The sequence below is a fragment of the Lemur catta genome, chromosome 12, assembly GCF_020740605.2.
Source record: "Lemur catta isolate mLemCat1 chromosome 12, mLemCat1.pri, whole genome shotgun sequence".
NCBI lineage: Eukaryota > Metazoa > Chordata > Mammalia > Primates > Lemuridae > Lemur > Lemur catta.
The window spans coordinates 90,780,325-90,808,210 of record NC_059139.1 but is presented as its reverse complement, the minus strand read 5'-3'; the positions used below and the strand labels follow the sequence as shown (position 1 = coordinate 90,808,210).

General features: G+C 42.1%; 1 protein-coding gene across 1 annotated transcript in view; it reads right to left on the bottom strand.

The window, feature by feature from the left end:
* The window catches only part of CCDC192 (coiled-coil domain containing 192), a 200,612-nt gene that overhangs the window by 8,047 nt on the left and 164,679 nt on the right, over window positions 1-27,886 (bottom strand). The window lies entirely within an intron of this gene.

Sequence of the window (27,886 nt, the reverse complement as noted above, 5' to 3'; positions counted from 1 at the left end):
AATCTGAATCCAGAGGTTTGTTCTTGGAGCTCGCTTGCAGTCAGCACACATGTCCAAGAAGGCTGCTAAGAAGGCTGGTGTTGTGTGGCATTGAGAAATGAAATGATGCTGTAGTAATAATAGTATCGGCAGGGTTATTATTTAATAATGACAAGGAAAATTATTTTTCCCCCTGAGAATGATGGGATAAAGGATCCATTGTTTCTGTTTATCAGGATTTTGGTTCCTTAAATTATGCAGAGGAATGGCCTTTGTGGAGAGAGTGTGCAAGCAATTTTGATTTAGCTGATTCAACATTGCTAGTAAATGTTCCTGACGACAGGACACCGGGATACCGTCATTTTTGTGTGCAAAACTTTGAGTGACAACCTATACCTCCCAAGACACAGCCCCTTCTCTTCTTTTTCCTCACCCATCCCTCATTTCCTTCCTTTTGGTTAGCCCTGGGGTGACAATGACGGCGCCAGTGAGCTTCACCAGCTCCCTGGACACTGTGCTAGGCCTGGAGCCCGCGCCTCCGGCTGCAGTAAGAAATCTGTGCATGAGGTATAATAAACTGCAGAAAGTACTATCACAACTGAAGGATCACACAGAATTTATCCGGGTTGGTCATTTATTTTGCCCTGAATACTAAAATGATGAAATCAACTGCTACTGGTACCATCAAAGTGGGATATTCACATAACTCTCAGAACAAATTCTCCAAGTAGTGACCACTCTATCACTTGAGAATGACATTGCTGAAATTTGTTTTTACCTGTGTAAAACATCAAGCAGAGCAAGCTCTGAGGGCTGCGTCCCTAGTTCTCAGCGAGCTTGCCGGAGCACTCTAGAAATAGGGAAGTGGGGTCAGCGGAACAGTCACCCTCCCACCACGAATAATACCTTCCCCCCAAAGATGTCCCCAAAGTGAAGTGAATGCTACCTTATGTGACAAAAGAGACTGCAAATGTGATTAAGTTAAGGATCTTGAGATGGTAAGATTGTCCTAGATTATCTGGGTGGACCCAGTGTAGTCACAGGGGTGCCGCGAGGGAAGTAGGGCTCAGAGTCAGAGAAATATCCGAAGACGCCACACTGCTGCCACTGGAGATGGAGAAAGGGCCGCGAGCCACGCGTGGATGTGGCCTAACGAAGCTGGAAAAGACAAAGAAACTGATTTTCTCCGAGAACTGACAAGAGCAACACAGCCCTACTGAGACCTCGATTTCAGCTCATTGACACCTGTTTTGGACTTTGCGTCTCCAGAACTAGAAGATAATAAAATTTGTGCTGTTTTAACCTACTAATCTTGTGATAATTTGTCACCGCAGCAATAGGAAATGAATAGAAGAGAGAATTAATAAACATCTGAGTAATAAAAAAAATCTATCCACCAGAGGAGACCCAGAGAGTTCTCTTAGGCGCAATATTTATTGCCAGTGGACTTGGATTTCAACAAAGAGCAACAGAGGGTTTCCAGACATTCAGAGTGGTCTAGATTCCAGATCCTTCTGCCTTCTCTGGAGTCTTAAGCCATTGTTATTCTCTCTTCCTTGTAAGTGTTAGCCTTCCTGCTGGCTGCAAGCTGTGAGTCAACACGGAGCCCACAAGCCGTGAGTAAACTCCGAGTTAACACACATGCAATTGTGACCATCTTTAAAGGATATAAGACCCTTTCACTTCTTAATAACCTTCAGTTGCTGCTCTAGTGCTCTTCCCGCCTTCACAGTCACATCTCCTGGATGAGTTGTCTGTACTGTCTGACCCCCTTTCCTCACACAGCACAAGCGATATGTTCCCCCCTCTTACCCACAAGCGATATGTTCCAAGACTCCCAGTGGATACCTGAAACCACACATAATACCAAACCCTATGTTTTTTCCTACACACACACCCCTATAATAAAGTTTAATTTATAAATTAGGCACAATAAGAGATTAACAACAATAACTAATAACAAAATAAAACGATTATAACAATATACTATAATAAAAGTTATGTGAATGTGGTCTCTCAAAATATCCTACTGCACTGTATTAACCTATTTTCAGACCACGGTTGACTGGGTAACTGAAGCCTCAAAAAGCGAAACTGTGGATGAAGGGGGACTGCTGTACCTTTCTCATGTCTAGCTTTTGTTTTCGACTGACTTACTAAACTTGGCCTGGCCAAGGTTACCAAAATCACTAAATCCAATGAACTTGCTTCGAGTTCATCTTGATCTGTTAACATTTGCCCCTGTCAACTGTCCCCCTAGGAACACCCCTCCCTGGACTTCTGTAACATGACATGGCTTTCCTCCAGTCTTCCAGGCTGCTCCTTTGGTCTCATTATGTGGGCTTCTCCTCAGAGCAATTACTGCATGGAGATCCTTACACTCCTGGTCTTAAACTTTCTTCTTTCTCTCTACCCGTAATTTCATTAATGCCTGTGGATTTTATTACAATCTACTGGTGTGAATGAGACTCAAATTTACAGCTCTAGATCAGACCTGAGCTCTGGGCCCTGGATCCCTGCATGAAGATATCTCATAAGCACCTCGTATATAATATGTCCAAAATGGACCTCATTATGCAACCTCTGAAATTGATCTCCTACCAATATTCCCCAGCTGAGTAAAATGGCATCACCATGCATCTACTTGCTATGGTCAGAAATCTGACAGTTCCTTTAGATTTCTCCTTTCCCCTCATGCTGTTCTATCTGTCTTATCACAAGATCCTGTTGATCCAAACTCCTGAACATCTTTTAACTTTGTCTAATTGTCTCCATCCCCATTAGGTCATGCGATACACTCCTGCATCATCCTTCACCTCAGCATACTTATAATTTTCATTCAAAAATTATATTCTCAATCTCTGTACGGTACTATTTTATCAAGGATTTGTCCAAACTCTACAATTCCTTCTCGGTTTTAGTCACTTTGTGGAAATATAATAGATGGCCATAATGAAGTAACAAGCCAGTGGGGTCACTTATCAGATGGTACAAATGGGCTTTGAAGTGGCACAACTGAGCACTTGGACATTTATTGTTGGAATTTACAGGTTTCAGTTCAGAAGAGACCAAGGGAAAAGTAGGTTTTAGGGAAGGAGCCATGGAAGTGGTTTAAGTGCATGAGAAGCAACAGGAGGGTTGGAGTGGGTGAAAAAATGTCAAAGTGAGAGATATCTCACAGAAACAAATCCTCCAATACAAGCAATCATATCTAACTTTATTTTTTATCAATTCTTTCTTTCTTTCATTTTTATTTTATGCAACTTGCTATTAAAGTTCACAATAATAAGACAATAGTATGAAATTGACTCAGGGATTGATTGAGGGCCAGGGATGTCTCTGGCAAGTTAAAATGGCAGCATTAAAATGCCCCATTCTTGAGGACATCTTGGGGAACACAGTTCTTTCAATTTCTTCTCCTGTGGCATGCTGTTGCAATTTTATCAGCTTGATTTTATTTTTTTGCATTTTCAAGATGTAATTTCATCTTGAAATTACAAAGATAACTCAAAAGTGATAGAGAAATTCCCCAAGAGGGGACTCAAACAAGCTTTTCTTACTTTAGGAAATCTTTTGATATCAGTTCAAATGGTAATTTACATAGATGTTTTTCCCATTAGTTACCTACTTTATCAGGTACATTATATTCCTTGAAAACATTATCAAAGCTAATGGTAACAGAGTTATTTTCAAGTTGGGCTCAAATCCAAGGCACTTTAGTGAAGTACAAAAAATTATCTAGGGGACTGATGGAATACTTAGCAAAATGCTTCTGCACTGATACTGGGAACTTTTGTTGTATATATATATTTGGGATGTATTGTACATAAATAATATAAAAATTATGTTATATATAATTTTTAGAGATTTAGGGATGTCAAAGAATTCCCATGACTATGATTTCATTTGTTTTCTGTAGCCCTCTCCTGCGTACTTGTGAGACAGGAGGAAAGAGAAGGAGAAGGGGGAAGTGGGGAAAAATAAACATTTAGAGAGCACCTACTCTATGTCCTATTGCTAAACACTTGTTCAGCAATCACACCAAAGCAGAGTAAATATTTGCACATTTTATTGCTATTATTCTGACTGATACCACCAGAATATTTGTATAGATAGGACCAGGTCTGAAATGTGCAGGTAACTTTTCAACCGCATCACCTCGCCCTCCTCTACCATCAGGTATCCATGGAAGCCCGTGGAAGCCTCCTCCCATCAGCATCTCCTGCTGATCTGGGGTCACAGAATACCCGCGGGTTTCATACACTGAGCACTGCTCAATTGTTTATGGAATATTCTTGGCTTTAGAAGCTAAAGCCACAGGCCAGGTGTCTCATTCTTTTTTGTTTCTATGTATTATTAAATTCTGATTTAGCAAATGCTAAGAATCTGAGGAATTGGCAGCAGGGTGACCACTGAGGCTTGTGGGCGTTTGTTCTGGCTGCTTTTCAAGATGAGCCTCCCAGTGTCTCCTGGTCCTAACCACCTGGATAAACAAAGGCTTGGGGCGAGCATTGGTTTTCAGCAGGCCAACTTTTCATTTTGTCTCTGGCTTAAGATACAGGAATTATTTAAGTTTAATCTTCTTTAATTAATTTAAAATTTAATCCGCTCAATTCTTCGAACTACTTAACTCAAACCTTCAAATGACAAAGTGTGCCTAAAAGTGTGAAAGTATCTGTTTCTTTTTAGGACTCAAGATTGGCTTTAATCAATCAAGGAAGATGATTTTTAACTTGGGATTAGCCTCAAGGAATCAATATTGTTTGTGAATCAATATCAGTCCAGGTGATTCAGCTCCTAATAACAGGACATGTGACTATCAGCAACTTACACAATGGGAAATTTATTATTGCATGCAAGGTGAAGTCTGGGGAATTCCAGGGTTAGCTCATTTTGTGGCTCAAGGAACCCAGGTTGGCTATTCTGGGATTTCTTGTTTCTCCCTTCTGTTTGCAAGGTGGCTGCATTCTTCACAAGGCATTGTCTGAAAGTTGGAAAAGAAAGTCCTGTCTTATCTCCCATTTTAAAAAGTTAGGAAACCTTCCATGATGCTTGCAACAGAATTTACCTCATATACATATATTTTTTGTCCATGGTTATATCATATTCCTAAAGCAGCCCTTGACAATGAAAAAAAATCACCCTGATTGGGTAAGACTGATGAAAATTAGCATTCTGGGACAGATGGGGAGGACCCCTGAAATACATTATTTGCCTAAATTATGAATAAAATTGGGATTTTATCAACAAGGAATAAGAGTGTCTTTTGTGTCGATGACTCATAGTGTCTGCCACAGTTAACAAAACTGTTTTCATACCAATGCCAGTAATAGTGAATCATTCAGTACTATTTTTGTTCAAACAATCAGAAAGCCCCACTCTAATGGGCTTACGTAGTAAAGAGAATGTGTTGGCTCCAGAGATAGTGTTAGCTTTAGGCAACACTTGAACTGGTGGCTTCAGTAACATAACTGAACCTTTGGCTTCCTGTGGTCTCTCTGCTCTTTCTTTACACTGGCAGCTTTGTCCTCAACCCAGTGCTATTCTCGTAGCCAGACAGCTGCCGCTGTCTTCTAGGGAGAATCCTTCTTCTTCCCGAGTAGTGTCAAAGAGAGCCTCTACCTGTATTTACTATAGAAAAATAGGCAGCTTGCTTTTCCCGTAAGCTTCAGCAAATATCTCTTCTTCCCATTGGCTCATTTGGATTACAGATTCACCTCTGAATCAGTGAGTGGGCCACACAATTAGTGTTTAAGTTTACAATATTGTAATGCATTTAAACAATTCAATTCATAACAGTAATTTTCTGACAGAAATGAAAGAAAATCAGAAAGACGAATGAATGAATGAATGGATTGAATACACAAATAAATAATGCATTAAAGCCCCTCCTAATTATTATGAATTTCATATTATAGTCATTTTCTTAGTAAGAGTTTCAATAAGTTTAGTAATTGTTGTCTAGAAGATAGCTTAAAATAAAGCAAATCATAAAAATCAAATTTATAGGAAACATCTAGTGAAAGTCACACCTGTATCAAAATTCTAGCAAAATAAGAAGCTAGTTGTTTCAGACACAATTTGTTGATTTTGACAAAGACTAAGAATTTATTCATTGTGACATATTGATATTGGGGAAATTTAATTAATCATTTTTTGGCTAAAGAACTAGTATAGACAATTAGTTTAGGTCCAAATTTGGCTTTGATATTTATCATTTGAGGAGATTTTAAACATCAAAATAAATAAGAAATAGTAGGATGTACTTTTTAGTGCACAATGATGTTTAATGCCTGAAATGTCAGCATTTCTGGCATGGCTCTCATATATATCACAAAGTAAAAAGAAATTATTTACATATTCTAAAATATACCCCTGGACAAATTAATGGGGTCCAAGAGCCAGGGAGTGAATTACATGACCCAGTATGGGGAGGGAAGGCAGCTCCCAAATGAAGCGTGGGGAGGGCTCAGGGCCTATACGCACAGGTGTGGCTACTGCAGTAATTTCCTAAAACCTTGGACAACTTAGACCCTCTGTGTGCTGGCCTCTTCATTTATAGAATAAAAATGTTAATCTATATAATTAATGAAAATTTCCCCCAACTCTATGTGTTAGGGACTTTGGACTTTTGAGCATATACTCCAAACTGTTTTAACGCAATGCATTGTGTTGTTAACGTACGCATTGACATTTAAGCTCCTTATGCCCGGTATGTCAGCCCATATGGTATCTATGCTGCCCAGTGGTGGGTACATGGTGAGTGCTAGATTCTTGCTGAGTTGAATTGAGGGTAATGATTGCAATGATAACTCTGTCTTCTTCAATAGGTGCATGGGTTAGGGTAAATAGCTTATTTAGTATCTCTCTCATGTCACCAATGACCCCAAAATGACTTGTCAGTCCTTTCTTAAAGAGAAAAAAGGCCAAAAGTACCAAAGGTGGGCAGAAATAAATTGGTTAACACCTCTTTAGCTTCTTGGAAATGATGAGCCTTAGTGATGATAAATCACAAAATTACGTATTTGCATATGAGCATGAGTCTTTCAAATGGGGAAAATATGAATGTTGGCAAATAAGAGTTTTAATTAAAACTGAAAAAAAACTTAACTTCTAAAACTGGTTCTACATTAACAGGGTTATAAGAAATGCGTGAAAAGCAAATAGAACATCTTAAATCCTATTATCATCTTTCTGCAAGAATGGGACAGGAATGCAAGTGTGTGTTCTCTGCGTGTGTAGACACACGCCCACGTGATCCCACAACTGCCAGAGAGGAAGCGTGATGGTGTGACGCGGGAAGTAGCCAAGGGTGAGTGCTGCTCGCCAATGGGGAATCCTCTACCTGCTCTCACCTCACCTGTGAGTTGCACTGTGTCAAAATAGTCCATCTGGCCACTGCAGGACAGACTGGAAGGAGGGACAGAGGGTGACAAAGGGCGAGAGGAGACAGAGAGCGAGCCAGTGAGGCCGCGCAGCAGAAGGAAAAGCTATAGGAATAAGCAGGCATTGGGCAATTTTTCAGAGGGTGCTTTGGGAAAGAGTGACTCTAAAGTCCCAGCACGTCCTAGGGAGTAGCAAAGCAGCATGTGCGGTGGAACCTCTGTGGGAAAGGCCTGGTGCTCCGAGGGAAGGAAGGTTTGAACGCCTGTAGACGGAGACACGAGACTGCTGTGAGTGCAGAAGCGCTGAGGGAAGAGAGCGACTCCGGCGTCCCAGTCCGAAACTGGGGCAGGGCAGGTCGCGGGAGAATCCTGCAGAACCAGGGCAGGACGCGGGAGAGAGCCGGGAATCCTGCAGAACCGGGGCAGGACGCGGGAGAGAGAGAGCCGGGAATCCTGCAGAACCGGGGCAGGATGCGGGAGAGAGAGAGCCGGGAATCCTGCAGAACCGGGCAGGACGCGGGAGAGAGAGAGCCGGGAATCCTGCAGAACCGGGGCAGGATGCGGGAGAGAGAGAGCCGGGAATCCTGCAGAACCGGGGCAGGACGCGGGAGAGAGAGAGCCGGGAATCCTGCAGAACCGGGGCAGGACGCGGGAGAGAGAGAGCCGGGAATCCTGCAGAACCGGGGCAGGACGCGGGAGAGAGAGAGCCGGGAATCCTGCAGAACCGGGGCAGGACGCGGGAGAGAGAGAGCCGGGAATCCTGCAGAACCGGGGCAGGACGCGGGAGAGAGAGAGCCGGGAATCCTGCAGAACCGGGGCAGGACGCGGGAGAGAGAGCCGGGAATCCTGCAGAACCGGGGCAGGACGCGGGAGAGAGAGAGCCGGGAATCCTGCAGAACCGGGGCAGGACGCGGGAGAGAGAGAGCCGGGAATCCTGCAGAACCGGGGCAGGACGCGGGAGAGAGAGAGCCGGGAATCCTGCAGAACCGGGGCAGGACGCGGGAGAGAGAGAGCCGGGAATCCTGCAGAACCGGGGCAGGATGCGGGAGAGAGAGCCGGGAATCCTGCAGAACCGGGGCAGGACGCGGGAGAGAGAGAGCCGGGAATCCTGCAGAACCGGGGCAGGACGGGAAATACGGACAGGCCCGGGAAGGAGTTTTTTCTTGTCCAGGAATTCCTTAATGAATAAATATTGGACATTACTACTAGAACTACATGTTTTGCTCAAGGTAACTTTAAAAACCGGTATATAGTTTGTCCTGTAGTATGGTTTCAGGAGTCCTCAATCCTTTCATCGTTACAAAGTTTTGAGTCGAAGAACCCGTGGGGCACTGTGAGAGGCAGGCGTGGGAACGCGGGGCCGCCCGGCTCTGGCAGTCAGGCATCGGAGCGGTAAAACCGGATGGGCAGCCCCGTTTTCCAGGCGCTTCTGGAATCAGGCCTGATCTGATCTGGATGTGTTACACGGCACATGCGCAGGGTGCGTTGTGTACACACATGCAAGCACAGCAGGAGTCAGAGGGACCAGATAAAATAAAACAGGTGACCACATGCAAGGCTGTTGCTGCCCCGTTCCCGTCAATGCTACACTTTCATATAAAAACAAACCGACATAAAAGTTTGATTTCATAAAAAATTCTAATGGATTAACATCAACCAACAGAAAAACGTAAATAAATGGAATAATACAAATCAGCATTTTTCATGAGACTCATTCTTTTTTTCGTTTTTTGAGATTTGGATTCACTGATTCATCCTACAGACTGTGTATTATACACAAGCTTCTAAGTTAGGCCTTGGGGATAAAACAATGACCAAAAAACAGTCTCTATGCTCAAGGAAAAATACAAATGCTCAGTTCTTCTTATAGTGTTCATAATACAATTGGTCATATCAATGATCTGTTAACTGACTCAGTTTTAAGACAGAAAGTTGCAGATGCTCGCACATCAAAAAGGATGCTCCATGATAAACGCAAGCTTCTTGAAGGTACAGGCATAGCTTGTTTGATCGAATGTCACTGTACTGCGCTTCTCAGATACTGTGTCTTCGCACTCTGCAGGGCCGTGGCGGCCCCCGTGCAGCGGGCTGCAGTGTGGGCTCACCCCACGTGTCTGTACCACGTTGTGGTAATTCTTGCGGTATTCAGACTGTTTCATTATTATTATGCCTGTTATGGTGATCTGTGATCAGTGATCTTTGATGTTACTATTTTCATTGATCTGGGGAGTCACATGCCCATATAAGAGAGCAAAGTTAATCAACAGGTGGCGTGTGTGTTCTGACTGCTCTCCCGACCAGCCGTTCCCATCTCTCTCCTTTTTCACAGGCCTTCCTGCTCCCTGAGACACAAGAATATTGGAATTAGGTCTGTTAGTAACCCTATAATGGCTTCTAAGTGCTCAAGTGAAAGGAAGAGCTGTATATCCCTCACTTTAAATCAACAGCTTAGTGAAGAAGGCAGGTCGAAAATTGATAGGGCCAAAAGGTAGGCCTCTTGTGCCAAACAGCCAGTTGGGGAATGCAAAAGAAAAATTCTTGAAGGAAATCGAAAGTGCTACTCCAGTGAACACACAAATGATAAGAAAGCGAAACCACCTTACTGCTGATAAGGAGAAAATTTGAGTGGTCTGGATAGAAGATCAAACCAGCCACAACATCCCCTTAAGCCAAAGCCTGATCCAGAGCAAGGCCCTAAGTCTCGTCAATCCTACGAAGGCCGAGAGAGGTAAGGAAGCTGCAGAAGAAAAGTTTGAAGCTAGTAGAGATCAGATATTGAGGCTTAAGGAAAGAGGCCGTCTCCATGATATAAAAGTACAAGCTGAAGCAGCAGGTGCTGATGGAGAAGCTGCAGCAAGTTATCCAGAAGCTCTAGCTAAGAGAGCTGACGAGGGTGGCTGCACTAACAACAGATTCTCAGTGTAGATGAAACAGCCTATATTGGAAGAAGATGCCCACTAAGACTTTCATACCTAGAGAGGAAAAATTAATGCCTAGCTTCAAATCTTCAAAGGACAGCTGACTCTCTTCTTAGGAGCTAAAACAGCTTGTGACTTGAAGTTGAAGTCGATGCTCATTCACCATTTGTAAATCCTAGGGCCCTTAAGACTTATGCTAAATATACTCTGCCTGTTCTCTGTAAATGGACAACAAAGCCTGATGACAGCATATCTGCTTACAGCACAGTTTACTGGATATTTTAAGCCCACTGTTAAGACCTACTGCTCAGAAAAAAAAGATTCCTTTCAAAATATTACTGCTCATTGACAATGCACCTGGTCACCCAGGAGCTCTGATGGAGATGCACGAGGAGATCAATATTTTTTCATGTCTGCTCACACAGTGTTCATTCTGCAGCCCATGGATCAAGAAGCAATTTTGACTTTTATTATTTAAGAATACTTTTTATAAGACACCTGGCAAGGCTATAGCTGACATAGACCGTGATTCTTCTGATGGATCCAGACAAAGTAAACTGAAAAACTTCTGCAAAGGATTCACCATTCTAGATTCCAGTAAAAACATTACGCTTCACGGGAGGTCGAAATATCGACACTAACAGGAGTTTGGAAGAAGCTGGTCCCAATCCTCATGGATGACTGTGAGGGCTCAAGACCTCAGTGGAAGAAGTAACTGCAGATGTGATAGAAATAGCAGGAGTATTAGAAGTGGAGTCTCAGGATGTAGTTGAATTGCTCTAGTCTCATGATAAAACTTCAGTGGATGAGAAGTTGCTTCTTATAGATGAGCAAAAATGTGGTTTTGAGATGAAATCTACTCCTGGTGAAGATGCTGTAAACATTTTTGAAATGACAATAAACTTAACTGATAAACCAGTGACAGGGTTTGAGAGGACTGACTCCAGTTTTGAACGGAGTTCTACCGTGGGTAGCTATCAAATGACATTGCATATATAGAGAAACTTTTCATGGAAAGAAGAGTTAATCAATGTGCCTAACTTAAATTTTGTCTTATTTTAAGAAATTGTCACAGCAACCCCAACCTTCAGCCACCACCACCCTGATCAGTCAGTAGCCATCAACCAGCAAAGAGATTATGACTCACTGAAGGCTCAGGTGATTGTTGGCATTTTTTAGCAATAAAGTATTTTTAAATAAGGTTTGTACATTGTTTTTTGGACACAGTACTATTGTACACTTAATAGACTACAATATAGTGTAACATAACTTTTGTATGCACTGAAAAACCAAAACATTTGTGTGACTCACTTTACTGTGACATTCACTTTATTGCAGTGGTTGGAATTGAACCTACAATCTCTCTGAATTATGCCTGTATTGTACTAACTTAAAATGTAAAATATATCCCTTAGCTTCCTATTGTCAAGAATAATGTGACTAGAATGATATGTAAGTACTATATACCTCGTGTAGAACATAAAATTCTAATATGAAGATTTAGTGGGGAGGGATCACTTTATGTCCAAACTTGGGCCCTTCCAATCTATTGTTGTGTGAGCTTGGCAGAGTTACTTAAAGTTTCTGTGCCTCGGTTTCCTCTTCTTTCAATAGGCCTATCAATACATCAGTACAGCATCTCATAATGTGGTAAGAAACAAGTGGGTTAATTCATGTTAAACTCTTAGAATAGTGCAGGGAACATAGTAATTGCTCAAGAAACGTTAACTATAGTTATGATTGTCTGCATACTATTTCAAAGCACATTCCCCACATCAAATTTGCCCAACTTCCTGTAAATAAACTGATATTTCTGTTTGGTAGAACAGTCAAGTAAAAGTTTCCATTTGTACAGGTTTACAATCTCATAGTTCTATTTCCAAAATCTTGTGGAAAATTAAAGTTTTTCATAGCTCATCTGGTGGCAAAATCTGACCTGACCTGATCTAAATTCATTTGGCAGCAAAACTTGATCTGAACTGATGAAAGGCTATTTATAGTATTTATACATTCCACTCAGTGTAAATATTAGTGTACTTGATTATAGAGTGTTGCCGCAGGCCCTACCTGGGCTACCTTGCCCATTTGAAAGATTCTACATTCTGAAACATATTTGGCCCCCAAGGCTTGGATGAGAGCTCGTAGACCTACACTAGTCAGAGTGGAAACTATAGAAGAAATTTATATCTGTGGCTCTGGGAGGCAAGATTTATTAAATGAGGATGTGAGTTTCTCCGATTATAAACATCCTGAACTAATCAGCTCTCCAGATCCCAAAAATGTGAAACTTGTTTCCTCCATGACATTCATTATCATTAGGTCGATCTTACCTCTTACTAGTTCTCTCTGCTCTAATTTCCAAGGAGCAGCTACTTTGGTTTTGCACCATTTACCAAGTTACACTAATTCTGTCCCTTTCCCAGTTATTTTAATCTCTACTCCCTCCTCATTTCTATCTATATTTATACAAATACATGGTAAAGTACTAGTCAAAACAAACGTGGATGGTTAGGCGTAGGCATGCATCCCCTCGGCTCTGTTTCTGATGGCTTTTCCCATCTACCTCTACTGGGGATAAGGCCAGGAATCAGGAGGCGTGGGTCTTGCCAAGTGCATTAGCTGCATTCTGCTCTCCAGCACATGCCCTATTATGCACGAACTACTGGTTGGAAGAACTGTCTAGTCTTCAGGCAGTTCGTCTGGTTTTATCTCAGGAAGTTGACAAAGGATTCCAATCTAAAAGGCCTATTCTTGTTAACTACTCCTAGGATCTCCAGAAATGTCTAGGGGAACATTCTTCTAAGGCTCCTTCCTCTTTATCTTCCGGGAGCCTAAAGTCTTTTCGTATGTTTAAAAATTCTTCAGATAGACTTAATCTCCACGTAAGATTTAACCACAGTAACTACAGCTGTGTTTAAACATCTGATTTCATCTCCATGTCTAATAGAAAGCAGCAGCCCGGGTAGAACTGAACCTGAAAATGTCTTTTGCAGGAGCTCAGGATTATTTCCTTTTTCTTTTGTGGTCGGGGAGGCCTCAAGGTGTGGAGCTCGTTACCAAAGTGGCCAACAGTGAAGAGGTAAGTGTCAGTTCAGAGCAGATGGTGAGCGAACAAGTGGAACACTTAATGCCCGGTGAGGTGAAGACTCAATTTTTAAGAAAATATGATAAAGTAGCATCCGTCTTTGACTTCTCCCTAGGCCATTTACTTATTATTGGTTTCCCAGAGCTGCTTTGGGCTTCAGTTTCTTGGTCTGTAAAAGAGGCATCATAATTCATGCTTTTGCAGAATTACTCTAGGTCACAGCTAGGAAATTACAGAGCTGGGGTTCAAATTCACAGCTGTTTGGCTCCAAAACCACTCGTCATGCCCTTGTATCACGCCGTCTCCAGAACGTTCACATGTGAACAGAACATTCCCTCTGCTGCCAGACAAGCACAGAGAGCTATTAACATGCTGTGGAGGAGCCTTCGGACAGTCTGACCTTTGTGGTGGGCCCAGGTGTTGATCGGGGCTGCGTGTGGGTCGCAGCTGCGGTGCTGAAGCGAGGACTGCCCGTCCTAATCAGCATGGTGCGGGCAGGGCCACGTGGAGCCGCTGCGGTGCTGCGGTTAGGGGTGAACCCGGCTAGGGGACCCCACAGCAAACCTGGGGAAATCTCACTGGAAGCTCTGTGGGGCTTGGGGAGGGCTGAGCGGAAGAGGAGAACCTAGAGCAGAAATTGCCAGTTGCTTAAGAAAGTTAAGCGGAGAGTGAATGGTCCCTCCTGCCTGAGCGGTCCTGGGTGTCTCGGATGTGATAGCCCCAAAGACGCCTCTTAGGACGGAAAGATTCGGCGGCAAGAGGCCGGCTCCCGGCCGCAGGGCCCCCAGCAAAGGAGCCCCCGTCCTCCCGCGACTGCCGCAAGTGCAGAGCCCCCTGGCCTCCCAGAGTAAGTTCCAACCCTCCCAGGTACAACCTCTAAACGCGACAGTGAAAAAGCAAAATATAAAGTACAACTTCTTTTTTTGCTAAACTGAGGAACTTCCTCTCAGTGGAGGTAAGAACTAAACGGCTCTGCAGCCCTTAGTGCCACCGAGAACGAGCACACGCAGGTTACGCCTGCAGGGAGGCGCCCGGGGAGCAGCCTCGAGACGCGGTCGCCGGCGCTCCCTTGCCCCGCGCTGTGGCCTTGTTTCCCGACAGCATTTTTTTTTTTTTGGCAAGAGGTGGGGAGATAAATGGGTAAAGGGCTTTAAAAAAAAGTGGTATAAGGTAAAAAATAGAAAATTACAGTATTCACTCTTTTCCTCTTTCTCAATTTTACTGTGGACATAGAAGAAAAAATTATCTCTCTCTATAGCTACATCTATTAATAAATACATTTAAATTATAGAGTGTCCCAAGTTATGGTGCTGAGAGGAATATAGTACGTGCTTTTTCAGCTTCCTGTGATCAATATATAGGAATGGGTGTAGGATATGCCCATGACATTGTAAGTGAGTGACATTGTCTCTAGAATCATGAGGATGTCACAGCCTTGTACACCAACAGCAGGTTCATCTCCCAGCTTCCCTTCAGCCACCAGAACACCCTGCACTACTGTTAGTATTGCCCTGTCTATGTGCCTGTCCCCTCCTCTGGCAGGTAAACCTCGAGGCGACAGAGAAACTGTTACTTGGGTTCCTAGCTCCAGGGCTCAAACGGTTCTACATCCCACGATGGGTGTTCCACACTTCAGTGTGTTGAGGTACATTGTCCCTATAGGACTCCAGGTTAAAGAATGCCATCTCCACTGTTGGATCTGATAATTAGACTGACTGTGCTGGGGAACTGGAGGGAGCTACTGTGTGCTCTTAGCAGATGATGTCCTTTTACACATCCTGAAGGTCACATTTTACATAAAAGTAAATATCTCAGTTGGCCAATAAAAGCCATGTAGAGCAAGTTTGTTTATGTCTAACAAAATTACACAAAGCACGAAGCTACAGGAAGCTCACATTCTGCCTATCTTCATTTTCCAGCTAAATTAGGCTCCAAGAAAGGAAATAGGCTTCTCTCACAGCCTGCCACTTTTGAACAACCTCAAAGGCTTATTCCCCAGGGGCTAGACTTTGGCAGAGCACTGCTTTTAGCCTGGGATGGGGTCATGTGAAATACTGTGATGTGGAGAGTCAGTGGTCCTCTGCTGACTGCCGCACCCCACCTTTCTTGTGGCTCTTGCCTGGGAAAAGAAATCTCCGTGTTTATCACAGCAGGGAAACAATGGGACTGTTTGGGGGAATTGCTGCGTACAGCTATTTAAACTCCTGCATATTTATTCAGTTCTGAACAATTACTATTTTAATGTGGGAGTTTATTGTTGTATAGATTTCCCTACTACACACCCAACCATTTACAAGCACAGCTGGAAGTTTCCTTTTATATTGCACCAATGTCTTGCTAGTAAAGATGGATACATTAACCGGCTGGGCGTGGTGGCTCACACCTGTAATCCTAGCACTTTGGGAGGCGAAGGTGGGAAGATAGCTTGCGGCCAGGAGTCTGAGACAAGCTTGGGTAACATAGCAAGATCTCATCTCTAAAAAGAATAGAAAAATTAGCTGGATAGGGTGGCATATGCCTGTAATCCCAGCTACTCAGGAGGCTGAGGCAGGAGGATCTTTGGAGCTCAAGAGTTTGACGTTGCAGTGAGCTATATAATTACACCACTATGCTCTGTTCCAGGCAGCAGAGTGAGATCCTGTCTCAAAAAAAGAAAAAAGTGTACATTAGCCAACAAATGTGAGAAAGGTAGCATACTGGTTTCATCTGGGCATGAATTCTTTGTAATTTACTTAAGAAGCCAGTATAAAGAGCTGCCGTCCATTCTCGTATGTTGAACTTTTGCATTTTTTATTTAGTGAAGATGCCAATTGCTTCTAAGAACCCACTGAATAGTGATCTGGTTTAAAGCTAGGTAAATAGAGGATTTTCCAGTACGTCACCTTGAAAGCCAGAAAAGCATGCATCATTTTGCGGATGTATAAAGAAGACAAAAAGGGTCTAGCCTCTAGCTTCAGGGAGATGATGCAAATCTGAGGTCACCTTGAGGCTTTGGAAGCCCAGAAAGGTCAATCTTTCTTTGCAATACATTCTGATTATTTCCATTTTCTTACAGACACCTCCTCTGTTTTGTCTAACTTTAACATAAGTCTTTTTCACGCAGGTGCTTTTCTTGGCAGCCACAGGGGAAGTGAAAAAATTGTGCTAAAGTAAAATGAGCTAATTTTGAAAATACAGAAATGTTATCCCTGTATTTATTCTTTTTCTTAGGTGAGGCAATAAAGGCCATCTTAGAGATAAACTGAGATTCTGTTCTCTCCTAAGAAGTGAAAAAATATATAAACTATTTTGTCAAGTCTTGAATTTTTCTATATTGACCAGAAAAATTTAAAAAACAAAAGCATTTATCATTAGTCCAGTGAACTTCATTGAATCATTGTCTTAGCACTTTAAAACTTATAAACAAAATAACAAACTCTATTAGAAAGTGCCCTGGACCAAGTGTGAGAAAATATGAATGTTGCTTCTAATTCCTTCACTAACTAGCGATATGACAATGGACAAATTGTTTAACTGTACGGTTTTTATAGCTGTTGAGATTGGGGCTATTGTCTATTAAGGACAAAAAAGACTGAAAATTGGGTAGCAATTTAAAAAGTTGCAAACATGTTAAAATTAGAAAAAGTTTGTTTCCTCCCTAAATACAACCCATTTCGAAGAACATGTTTTAATCTAGTGTGGTGCAATTGCAGAGATGTGGAAATAACCCAAGTGCCCATCAATACATGAGTGGATTAATAAAATGTGGTATATGCATACCATGGAGTACTACTCAGCTATAAGAAACAATGGTGATCTAGCACCTCTTGTATTTTCCTGGGTAGAGCTGGAACTCTACTAAGTGAAGTATCCCAAGAATGGAAAAATAAGCACCACATGTACTGACCATCAGATTGGTTTCACTGATCATCACCTAGGTGCACATACAGGAACATTAATTGGGTGTTGGGCAGATGTGGAGGGGGAGGGGATGGGTGTATACATACATAATGAGTGTGATGTGCACTGTCTAGGGATGGACATGCTTGAAGCTCTGATTGGGGGAGAGGGGGACAAGGGCAATCTACGTAACCTAAACTTTTGTACCCCCATAATATGCTGAAATAAAAAAAAATTATTAAAAAAATCTAGTGTGGTGTACCTCAAAATTTAATTCATTTCTTCTTTTTATTGATCTCCTACTCTTTCTTGGTAGCAGGGGGAAAAAGTGAACTCAACTTGTCCTTGCAGTTTGGAACCAGAAGTGCTCCTATTTCTGGCCCATCAACATAGGGTATCATGAAGAGCCTTGAAAACTGCTCAGGTTCATCTGGTAAAATAGTGAATTAGCCCCAAACCCAACTGGGAGTTTGTTTGTACCCTGCCCACTGCTTCTCTCAGGGGTTTGAGCTTGTGCTTGTCTTCACAGACCTTTTTCTCTCTACTCTCTCTCTGACTCCTCCTCCTAGCAACAGAAAGGTAAGAATTTTCTTTCTATCATATCACATGACCTCTCTTTCTTCTCTGTGATTATGTTATACTCTAGGGCCAATTCTCCTTCTGATATACATTACCGGCTGAACAATTATAAATTTCTACTTTTTAGGCCAAAATAGTTAAATATTAGAAATTTTATATGATTCAACCTATGAAAATATAATTTAAGAGTGAGAAAATTACTTTTCAAAGTCTTATTTTCACAGCTATTATCTCCCTATGGAGCATAAAAATCTCAATTTAAATGCCAAAGTTCAATACTTATCTTTGTCCTATACAGTGTCTACTTTCCCATGCCTTGAGTAGTAAGCCTCAGCCTCAGTGTTCATGCTTATGGCAAAGGTAATTTGAGGGAGAAATAAAAATAAAATTAAATTACTGCGACTATAAATTATATCAGAAAATATTTCAAAGCATTATTTTTCTACCACTATAAAAATTCAAATCAGAAACCACTATAATAGTTTTAAGTTTTCCTTGAAGATGTGATAGCACTAACAGGATTATATTTTATCAGGAAGGAGTGATGTTAAAATTTGTCTATTTCCAATCTAATTTATTTGAAGTTTTTATTTGTTTCGGGAAAGTGAAAGATAAGAATGACTTGTAGTATTATTTTAAGAATACTCCATGACACTTCTGTAAAAATTAAGATTTAGAAAAACCCTTTTCATGTAATTTTATTTCATTTAGTTCTTCGTAAAAACCTATAGACCTCTAAGTTCCTAAGGGAAAAACCGATTTGTCCCAAATTAAAGAGCTGTTAAATTATATGATCAGGAGAAATGAATGGGTTTGGATGATCAGTATGTTTTGAGTATTTCCTTCTCCACAATAATCATCTATCCTAAGAAAGGACCACAAAATTAGCTATCCCAGTGCTGACCGAGCCGTGGATGTGTGCAGTGTGTGTGTACGGGAGGCTTTAAAGGAGGTGCGTCCGCGACAGATGAGCAAAACGGTGGCGTTTAACCACTCTGAGCTGGGATGATGTTCTTAGATAGCACAATCCTGAGTAGACCACAATCTTCCACATTCCTTCACAAATACACTGCCGCCTTTTTTCCAACCTGATTACCATGCCTGCTGAGTTTAGACACCACTCTCACTGGGTCTAGATGGGCAAATGCTATGAATCAATATCTGGATTGTCAGAGCATATCAATTCAACTAATGTTACAAAATGGCCAAAAATTCTTATAGGTTTCCTTTGAGAGAAGAGTTGCCAGCATGGCAAAAATTTTTGAGGACTTCATTTTTGATAAATATTAAACTTGTTATGTGAGCTAACTTACTTCTACCAGTTATAGCTGCTGATAACATACTTAATGAAATTTAAACCTTTTTGAAGTAAAATTGAGGTAAAAATCTTTAGTTACTTGAAATAGCTGATTAAGCCACTTTAAAGCAAAATCTTGAACTAGGTGCCAGACTTTAACATCTATGTATAGTAGTCTCTCTTTCGAGACATAAAATAAATAATTAGAAGATTTTCTCATATCTAAAAATACCATAATTGATACTGATACTGAATTTCAACAGCTGAAAAATTGTAACATACAAAAAAATTTCAATGTAAATTACTTGAGATAACTTTATAACTTTTTTATGGTTAAAAAAAGATGTGATTTTTGACCATGTAAACCTAGCCCTCCCTTAACAAAATAGCTGTTTTCCATCTGCCCTTAGATTTGCCCTCAGGTATTATCTCTCTCTCCTCGTTGGCTACTTGGCATAAATTACTCCATTTCTGTAATCCTCAATTTTCTCATCTATCAAATGAAGGAGTAGAATTGGGTAATCTCTGGCTCTTCTTGAGCTGTTATTATCACATGGATGATTCAATGGAAAATGTTAAGCCATCACTCCACAAATAGACTATACTCTTGGTTTACTTTTTTTGCATTCCAATTCTCTTAGAAAAGGAACATAGACTATGAGTTTACTTTCTCTTGTCAGTTGCACTTTTGACAGTCATAAGTATGTTCTTTTGCTGAATGAAGTTCATTAGTATCTTGGCAAGTGTCTTAAATGTAAAATATTTTCAAAAAGTGCAATTCTCATCGCATAAACTGTGACCTTGACATGAAAGCATAGTGTCTGCATTAGCATTACCAACCCACGACGGAAAAACAAAAGTATTACTTCTTAATAAAATGCAAAACTTCTTTTTGTTTTCTAAATGAAAATTCATCATTGTATAATATAAACACCACAAATAAAAGGGATAGTCACTTATATAATATTCAGGATTTTTCCAAGTGCTGTGTAAAATCACGTATCTCCCTATCGTATGTATAGGGAAATTGAAGCCTAAAGGTGCAAGTTCATAGGTTAATAAGTCAGAATTAGAAATTAGTTTCTACATTAAACTTGATAGGTTGGACACTTGGTCTCCAGGGATAGCCTTATTCTAAGTAAGGGTACTAGTTAGAGTAGATTAGGTTAGTCTACAGAAACAAACCTGGAAACTTCAGTGGCTTAAAGCATAAAAATTTAATGTTTACTCATGCAAAATCTGCTGCACATCCAGGGGTCCTCCAGGCAGCTCTTTTTCAGCAGAGTCTCGGGATTCAGGATGCTCACATACTGTGGCACTAATCACATCAACATGAGTCCTCCAATTTGCCCTGGCAGGAAAGAAAGAGCTGGAAGGCTGAACAGAAACTTTTCATTGCCCCAGCCTGGAACTTGACGTGTATCAACTAAACTCACAATCCATTGTCCAGAGGAAAATTCTATGACGCCAGCTAACTACACAGAGGATGGGGAAGGGGGAGATGCATGTGCATTCAGTGGGCATTCAGTCCCTGCCAAGAAGAGGCTCTTCGGTCTGAGTATTTCTTAGTGGTCTTTACTAAACCACGTACCAAGAATTTAGGCTAGCTGCTGTATTACTTTTCTATTGCTGCTCTAATAAATGACCACAAATAGCAGCAGCTTAACAACATGAATTCATTATTCTCACAGTTCCGTGGGTCAGAATCGGACGCAGGTCTCACTGGACTACAAACAAGGTGAAGTCCGGGCTGCCTTCTTTTGGAAGATTTAGGAGAGAATGTTTCTTGTTTTTCTGTTTTCCAGAGGCTGTCCCTGTTCTTGGCTTGTGGTTCCCTGTCTCTATCCTCAAAACCAGGAATGTTGCATCTCTCTGACCCTTCCTCAGCCAGAAAAGGTTCTTGGCTTTAGGGGCTCGTGTGATACATTGGGCCCACCTGGACAGTCCTGGCTCTGCCCCCGTCTCAAGATCCTTAGCCTTAACCACTGCTCCAACGGGCCTTTTGCCATGTAAGGTAAAACACGGTCACAGGTTCCAGGGTTTAGGAGGAGGACAGCTTTGGGGAGGGTCATCATTTTACCTCTAACAGCCACTTTTTGATATGATGAAATTCACTCTCATTTAATTTTAATGTTAATAACTGGCTGCCACCTTAGAACAACTCAGTTTTCTATAAAAGCTTTTGTTTCTTTGGATTTTATTTTTTTAAAAAACTATTGGTTCAAATTTGGTCCCATAAAATGGGACTTAAAACCAAGTTTTTAGCATTTGTATTTGTAATGGGCAACTACTTCTTGTTTGTGTGTTTGTTGTTTGGTAATCTCCCCTTTTCTGCTCAGGGTATATGATTTGGGTGCAAGTGACCTTATTTTGAGGCTCCTCTGGTGCCGACGTGAGCTAAGCATGCCCATCCAGAACTATTTATCTTCCAGCCATAATGATTCATTAAAAGAACTCCCCCAAGAGAGTGCATTGCGAGACTGAGGCAGGGTTGTTCCAGAAGAGGAATTCTTATCCCGCTGGGATTGCGTACCAAGTCCAAAGCAAGTGTGGAGCGGCTGGCGTCTGCCTCTTGCGGCAAGGGAAGGGCCCGCCTGGGCGCGGAGCCGCCGCAAAGGGAAGCAGGGCGGCGGCAGATGCGGATTCCTGACTCCCACTGCTAAACTGTCCGAGCATCTGGATCTAGCCACGCCTGAGATTCTTAGTGACAAAAGCCTATATACATTCCCTTTTTGTTTAAGCAAGATTAGTTTGGGTTCCTGACACTTGCAACCACATGAGTCTTGATTGATAGAACCAATAAAGTTAAGCTCACAGGCTCCAGAACAACTGCAGGTGAGTTAGCACTTTGACCCACTGCTCCCAGCAACTGCCGAAGCACCAGGGCACGTCCGCCTAGGGTAACCGGTCACTGACACAAACGCCCTGCTAACTGCCCGTAGGTTATTCCCGGTGGTGCTGCATCAGCTCCGAACACTCTAGAGCTACGGCGGGCAGCAATCTCTGCGGGCGTCTGCTTCACACTTTATGGTCATGCAAGGTGTTGAATTCCTGGCTGAAGACTAGTGCAACGTCAGATTCGTCACTTGACTCTCACTGCCAAGTATGATGCGCATCTCATGAACGTGTGCAGACAGGAGGGACCTGAAACCTGGGGGCGATGTTTAAGGAAGGGACGTTTGTGGTCGTAAATTGAAGAGCATTTCATAAACTGTTTGAATGAGGGCAGGAAGTTGTTGTTGTTGTTGTTGTTGTTTTATAACAAGCATGTTGTGAATGTCATGACCCAGATCCAAGAAGGAAAAAATGGTTTTATAGCTTCCTGTTGTTACGCTTTCTCTAGATTATTTGGCTAATATTGTTAAAAGAAAGATTTACATTCCTCAACGATTACTCTTTTACATATGTAACATACTCATCATATTTGGGACCCCCATAGTACTGAAATTTAAAAGAGCTTATTAAAACAGCAGAACACAAAATAGTATTTAGATTATAAAAACAGGTACATGTATAAATATATTTATGTAGAGAAAGCACTAATATGCAAAAATTAACATAGTAGGGCAATAAGATTGCAGATAATTTTTATCTTGCTTAAAAACTTTGTTGATATTATCGTTAATGAAATATTTGTTAAACACTGCTTTTGGTAGAGATGAGAATAATCAGCTTGTATGTAAGAATGTTTATCAACACATGCTGTGACTATGTGAATACGTGCACCAGTTTGATGATGAGTCACTGATCTGAAGTGCAATAGCATCAGTTTTCAAGGAGTATTGCCTTTCTCTTGCTCCCATGACATTTTTTTCTGACCTTTGTTTCTCAAGGGTCAAAATTAACATGGTCTTGGTCTTGGGAAACTGTCCTTCTTAAATTAACTTTCCCCTCTTAAATTCCCTAATGGCTATACATGAGGTGGCATAAAGATATTTTGTATCGATTCCCTTGTTCCAGCCATCAAGCAAAGATAAAGCCCTAGGAATCAGGTCTTGGACGGCTCGGTGACAGCTCTGTGGTGTACTCAGAAGGGCCATCAGCTTCCCCAGCTCTCATGAGGCTAAATGTAGCCATCTGTCGTATTAGAATCGCTGCATTTCTGACTTGAATTTTGTTCTGAGCTGAGGTAATTAGGCAGAAGGCAGAAGAGGTTTCCAGAAACATCTGTTAATAAATCTAATTTTTCAGAGGCCGCTGGTCCTCCCCAGTCACAGAGTCCAGAAAGCTCTCAACAGGTGTTGAAAGTGCCAATTTCTGCCCCGTCCAGTCAGGCAAATGTGAACGAGTGCGTGAAGCGACCGTGAGGACCGGGGTGGACTCTGTGCTCACAGACCCTCTGAAGAAGGCGGCCACACAGCGCTACCTCACCACGCAGGAAAGCAGCCCCGAGCGGCCAGATCTTCTGACTTTTCAAAGAAACCAAAAATCTGAATTGCTGAAATCCAAAAATCCCCTGAGGTTTAAGCTTGGTTGAACAATTCTATGCATATTTGTTTGGCTAATTTTATTAAAACAACAGTCTAAAAACCTTAACAAGATGGAATCAAACATTGGTCTGTACACTCAGTTATGCATTGAAGTCAGTTGGACGCTTGTTAAACATGTGGGTCTCTGGCTCCCACTGCAGATATTTCAATTCAGTTGGCCTGGGGTAGGCCCAGGATTTTGAATTCATATGTTTCATCCAAGGTGATTTTGATACAATCTCAGGATCATGCTTTGAAAAATACCTTCTTAAAAAATATTGAATTAATAATTGGACGGAACTTTCCAGGTTTCACTGGTAGTTAGTAGTCACGTGGGTGAGGAGTGCTCTGTCAGCTCCTGGGCCACCTGTATGACCTAATCAGGACCACGGCCTGCCTGTGGCGGAGCACCTGGCCTCCGCCTCCCCGGGCAGCGGCACGAGGGCAAGGAGGGCTGGGAAGACCAGTTTTTGTTTGTTTTTGCCTGACCGAGGCTGGGGGTGGTGCCCGGTTAGCAGCGCTCCCTTCAGGGTTTGGCCTTGGTGCAGGAATGTGCTCCAATGACCCGTATAAAAAGAAGGGACTCTTATAAAAGGTCACAGATTTTATTCTGACCACCCTGATATTCCCATTTGTGCCTCACTGCACTTGGTATGTTTCCATCTTGAGAAAACAAGGTTATTGATTTCTTCTCTGACTCTCTGTTGTTGACTGGCTAACCTCGAAGGTAGCCTGGCTGCTTCTGCCACTAGGGCATTGGTTTGACAATGCTTGAAAATATGACAATTAGTACATAATACAAAATTGGATATAATCAAGGGCCAAAATGGGAAACCCAGGTGGGCTATGGTCAGTCAGTAAGGGGCCAAGTCAAATAGAATGGGATGATGGCAAGAGCCGCAGGGTGCTGGGGCATGAGAGGAACCATCAGAAGTGTGTGGGATGGGGCCGGTGAACGGAAAGGAAGCCCTGACCGATGGGGCGTGAGAGGGAAGATTCTGGGAAGGCATCCTCTAGCCTGAGGCTTTCTCTGAAGCTGGTGCAAGAACAACCATCTTCTCTTCTCTCAATCCCTCAGGAATTATTTAATTATTTTTGGTTTTACTTTTCATTGTGTTTGCTTTTCATATCTATACTCTCTAATGGTCTCTATTTGTTTTCAAACTATTTAGATTTGTTCACTTTTCTAAATCAGTCAAAGTCAGTAGGAGCTTGAATATATTAGAGTTTTACAAGGTGCCCATCACCTCACATATATATCTTTTTGCATTAGCAGAAACTCTTACCAACCATTATTAAAAGTACAAATGAAAGGGCTAGGCCTGGTGATGGCTGCCTAAGCATTCCTTCTTTGCCTTAGCTCTATCCATTTTGGTCTATCCTAAACTGCAAATCACTGGTGATTATTTCTTAGGAATGCTTTTTCCATGACTACCTCGCAATGTCACGATTTAACACATTAACTGCCATGTGAGTCCAGGGCCTTGTGAAGCACACGTAACTCATGTCTCTTCACCTTGGGAGCCATGTGAACTATGTTTCAATTTGCATATACTCACATGCAGGAAACAATAAAAAATAACAAATTTTTAATGGTATTAGAAAGGAGTGTTTTGTTTTTGAATTTTTATTCTATTTTCGTAATAAAACACTGTGGCCCCAAGGAAAAATTTTTTCTAGTGTGGCAGTCAATGTGTTAACAAAGCAGTTTAACTTCTTGAAGAAAATTTCAGTGAAACAACATGAAATGCGTTTCATTACATAAACTCCATAGAAAAAAGGGAATTTATTTTTTTTGTTTACCATAAGTAGATGTTCAATTTTATTACATGGAATAAAATTTATTTTTTAAAAAATTTTTTTCTCTTTTTTTCCTTTTCCACAGTATTTATGTATGAAGGAATAAATTGTTTATAATTTAAGTCATGTCCCACTGTTTGGACCAATTTAACTTTCTGCTTAAAAAACAACTTATACAGACTTAAACTTTTTTCAACCAAATTATGTGTTCTCCAGGAAATAAAAAGTTTTATTCTGAAACTAGAAGTTAATTTTTTCTCAATTCAGTCCTTTTTCAGAAGAAGACTAATAAGACCTGAGGCATATAAGAACACCAGCTTTTATACAATACTGCTTTAATAAAAATAATTTTTAAGAAAACCTAATTAAATAGAAGAAATTGCTATAACTCTCTTATTTATTAGCTAAACCTATAGGAAGCCAAGCAATTCTGTCCAGGGGGTCATGGCTCAGAAACACTGTCAACTTACCTTAATGACAGGTGCATTTGTGATACTGTTTTACAATATAAATGTATTTTTCTCTTTTTAAATAAAAAAATTATTTGTACTGCCAGTCCCATCTAAGCATCTGTCTGCCTAAGGAGAAATTGGAATTTATTACAGAGAAAACAGCAACAAGCTATACTCAGCTTTTGACCTTCAAAATTGGGTTATGCAGCAAAACATGTGTGGCAGATTGTATTTTCCAAAGATCACAGTAATATGTCTGGTCCCACATGTTCTTCTGAAATGTGAACTTACCACACATCCCATAAAGAGCTGGAACCAAATCCCTTCCCCCTGAATCTGCACTGGCCTTACAGACACTCCTGTATCTAATAGAATCAACACGGTTCCATTGTACATGCACATCTGCGTGTAGGATGCAACCCCGCTTAGTAGCTGTAGCCCCTCTAAGAGGAACAGACACCCCCAGGAAAAGAAGCACCCGTGGTGCCAGGAGTTTGCAGATTTTTTTTTCAACAAAATCTTACAATGCTATTGCAGTTTTAGAGCAATGAGGAAACTGAGGCACAGCCCAAATGCTAGAGTAGCAAGCTGGGATTTGGATCCCAGTTTTTCTGATTCTTTCCACTCCATCCTCTTTCTCCTGAGAATTCGATATTCAAAGGAAATGTTAAAGTGTCTCTGCTAAATGATGGCTACGTTCGCAGGTGTTGCTAAACACCTGCGAATGCAGGTGCTCTGGGGAAGCAGCTGGGCAGTTTTCTTCGGGAATCCGAAGCCCTTGCCTAAGCCTGGAGGAACGGAAACAGGAGGCAGCTCTGAGCAGCCCTGAGGCCCCGCACAGAACTCGGGGCCTGTGCCCCTCTGTGACGCCCACTGTTGTTCCCATGGGCATCCGTCCAGGTCAGGTAGTTGGGTACGTACTTGAAGTTTAATGTGCAGGTCGTGTTGAGAATTGAGTATAATTTTGAAAACACTGCAAATCATGAGTCTGGTCCTGAAGACTGAGACCAGGCTCGAGTCTACACGGAGCTTCCCCAAGCCCACGAGTGAGCTTTGAATCAGCAGATTCTCTGCTGGGCGATTGGGTTCGAATGAACAGCTGTTTAAAGCTCTTTTTTCTCATTGATTCTTTTTCTCATCCTTTTTTTTTTTTTTTGGTGCGGGATGACACTTTTTATCCTCATGGCCGGCGGTTGAGAGGCAGTGTGCACGCTCTTTCCGGTCGGGAGCAGGCCCCCGGGCTCGCTGGCCATGCAATTTGATGCCTAAGCCGCCCCGCTATCCCAGAAACTCTTTCTCCAAACGCGGCCTCTCCTGCCAACGTGGTGCGCGCCGTCCGCGGCCGGGGCCCGGGCCAGCAGCCTCGGAGCAGGGCACGTGTTTGCCCCCGGAAGGTGCCTTGAGCCCCCACCACTGCGGAGCATCTGCCTGTCCTCGCCGACGTCTGCTAGCATGGCTGCTTTGGGGTTCTCTTTTCACCTCTCTGTGAAAGCATTTCTTTACTGGAAAAGCAGTTTCCCCACTCCATCCGCCTCCCAAAAAATACAAAACAGAAAAATAAAGACATAATTTCCAAGTTTTACTCTGGAATTTAAAATTAGCAGCATTCTGTAACATTTGGAACTAAATATCAAAACATATCTGTGACTCATTCCTCATTCATAAAATTTTTATTTTCTTCCTAAATAGCCAGATAACTCTAAGAATCCCACTCTCTAGCTGTGACCACTGCCCTGGATCCGGAACGGCCCGCAGAGAGGGCCAAACTGAGCTCAAGGACCCCTGTCCACAGTGAAAACTCTCTCATTAGACACGATCCACGCGCCTCCGAGCCGGAGGGCTTCGTTAGAAAACCACAGTCCTGTCCTAAGTACAGAATCGCTACAGATTTACCCTGGAACCCTTTTGGCCAGAGTGACCTCTGTCTTTCCACCCTCCCTCCACCGTCCCACCCGCCTTGGCCCTAGGACAGCCAAGAGCTGGGAATGGGCTCCCCGAAGTCCGCTCTGTCCATATCTGGGTTTCAGGAAGTCACACAACCTG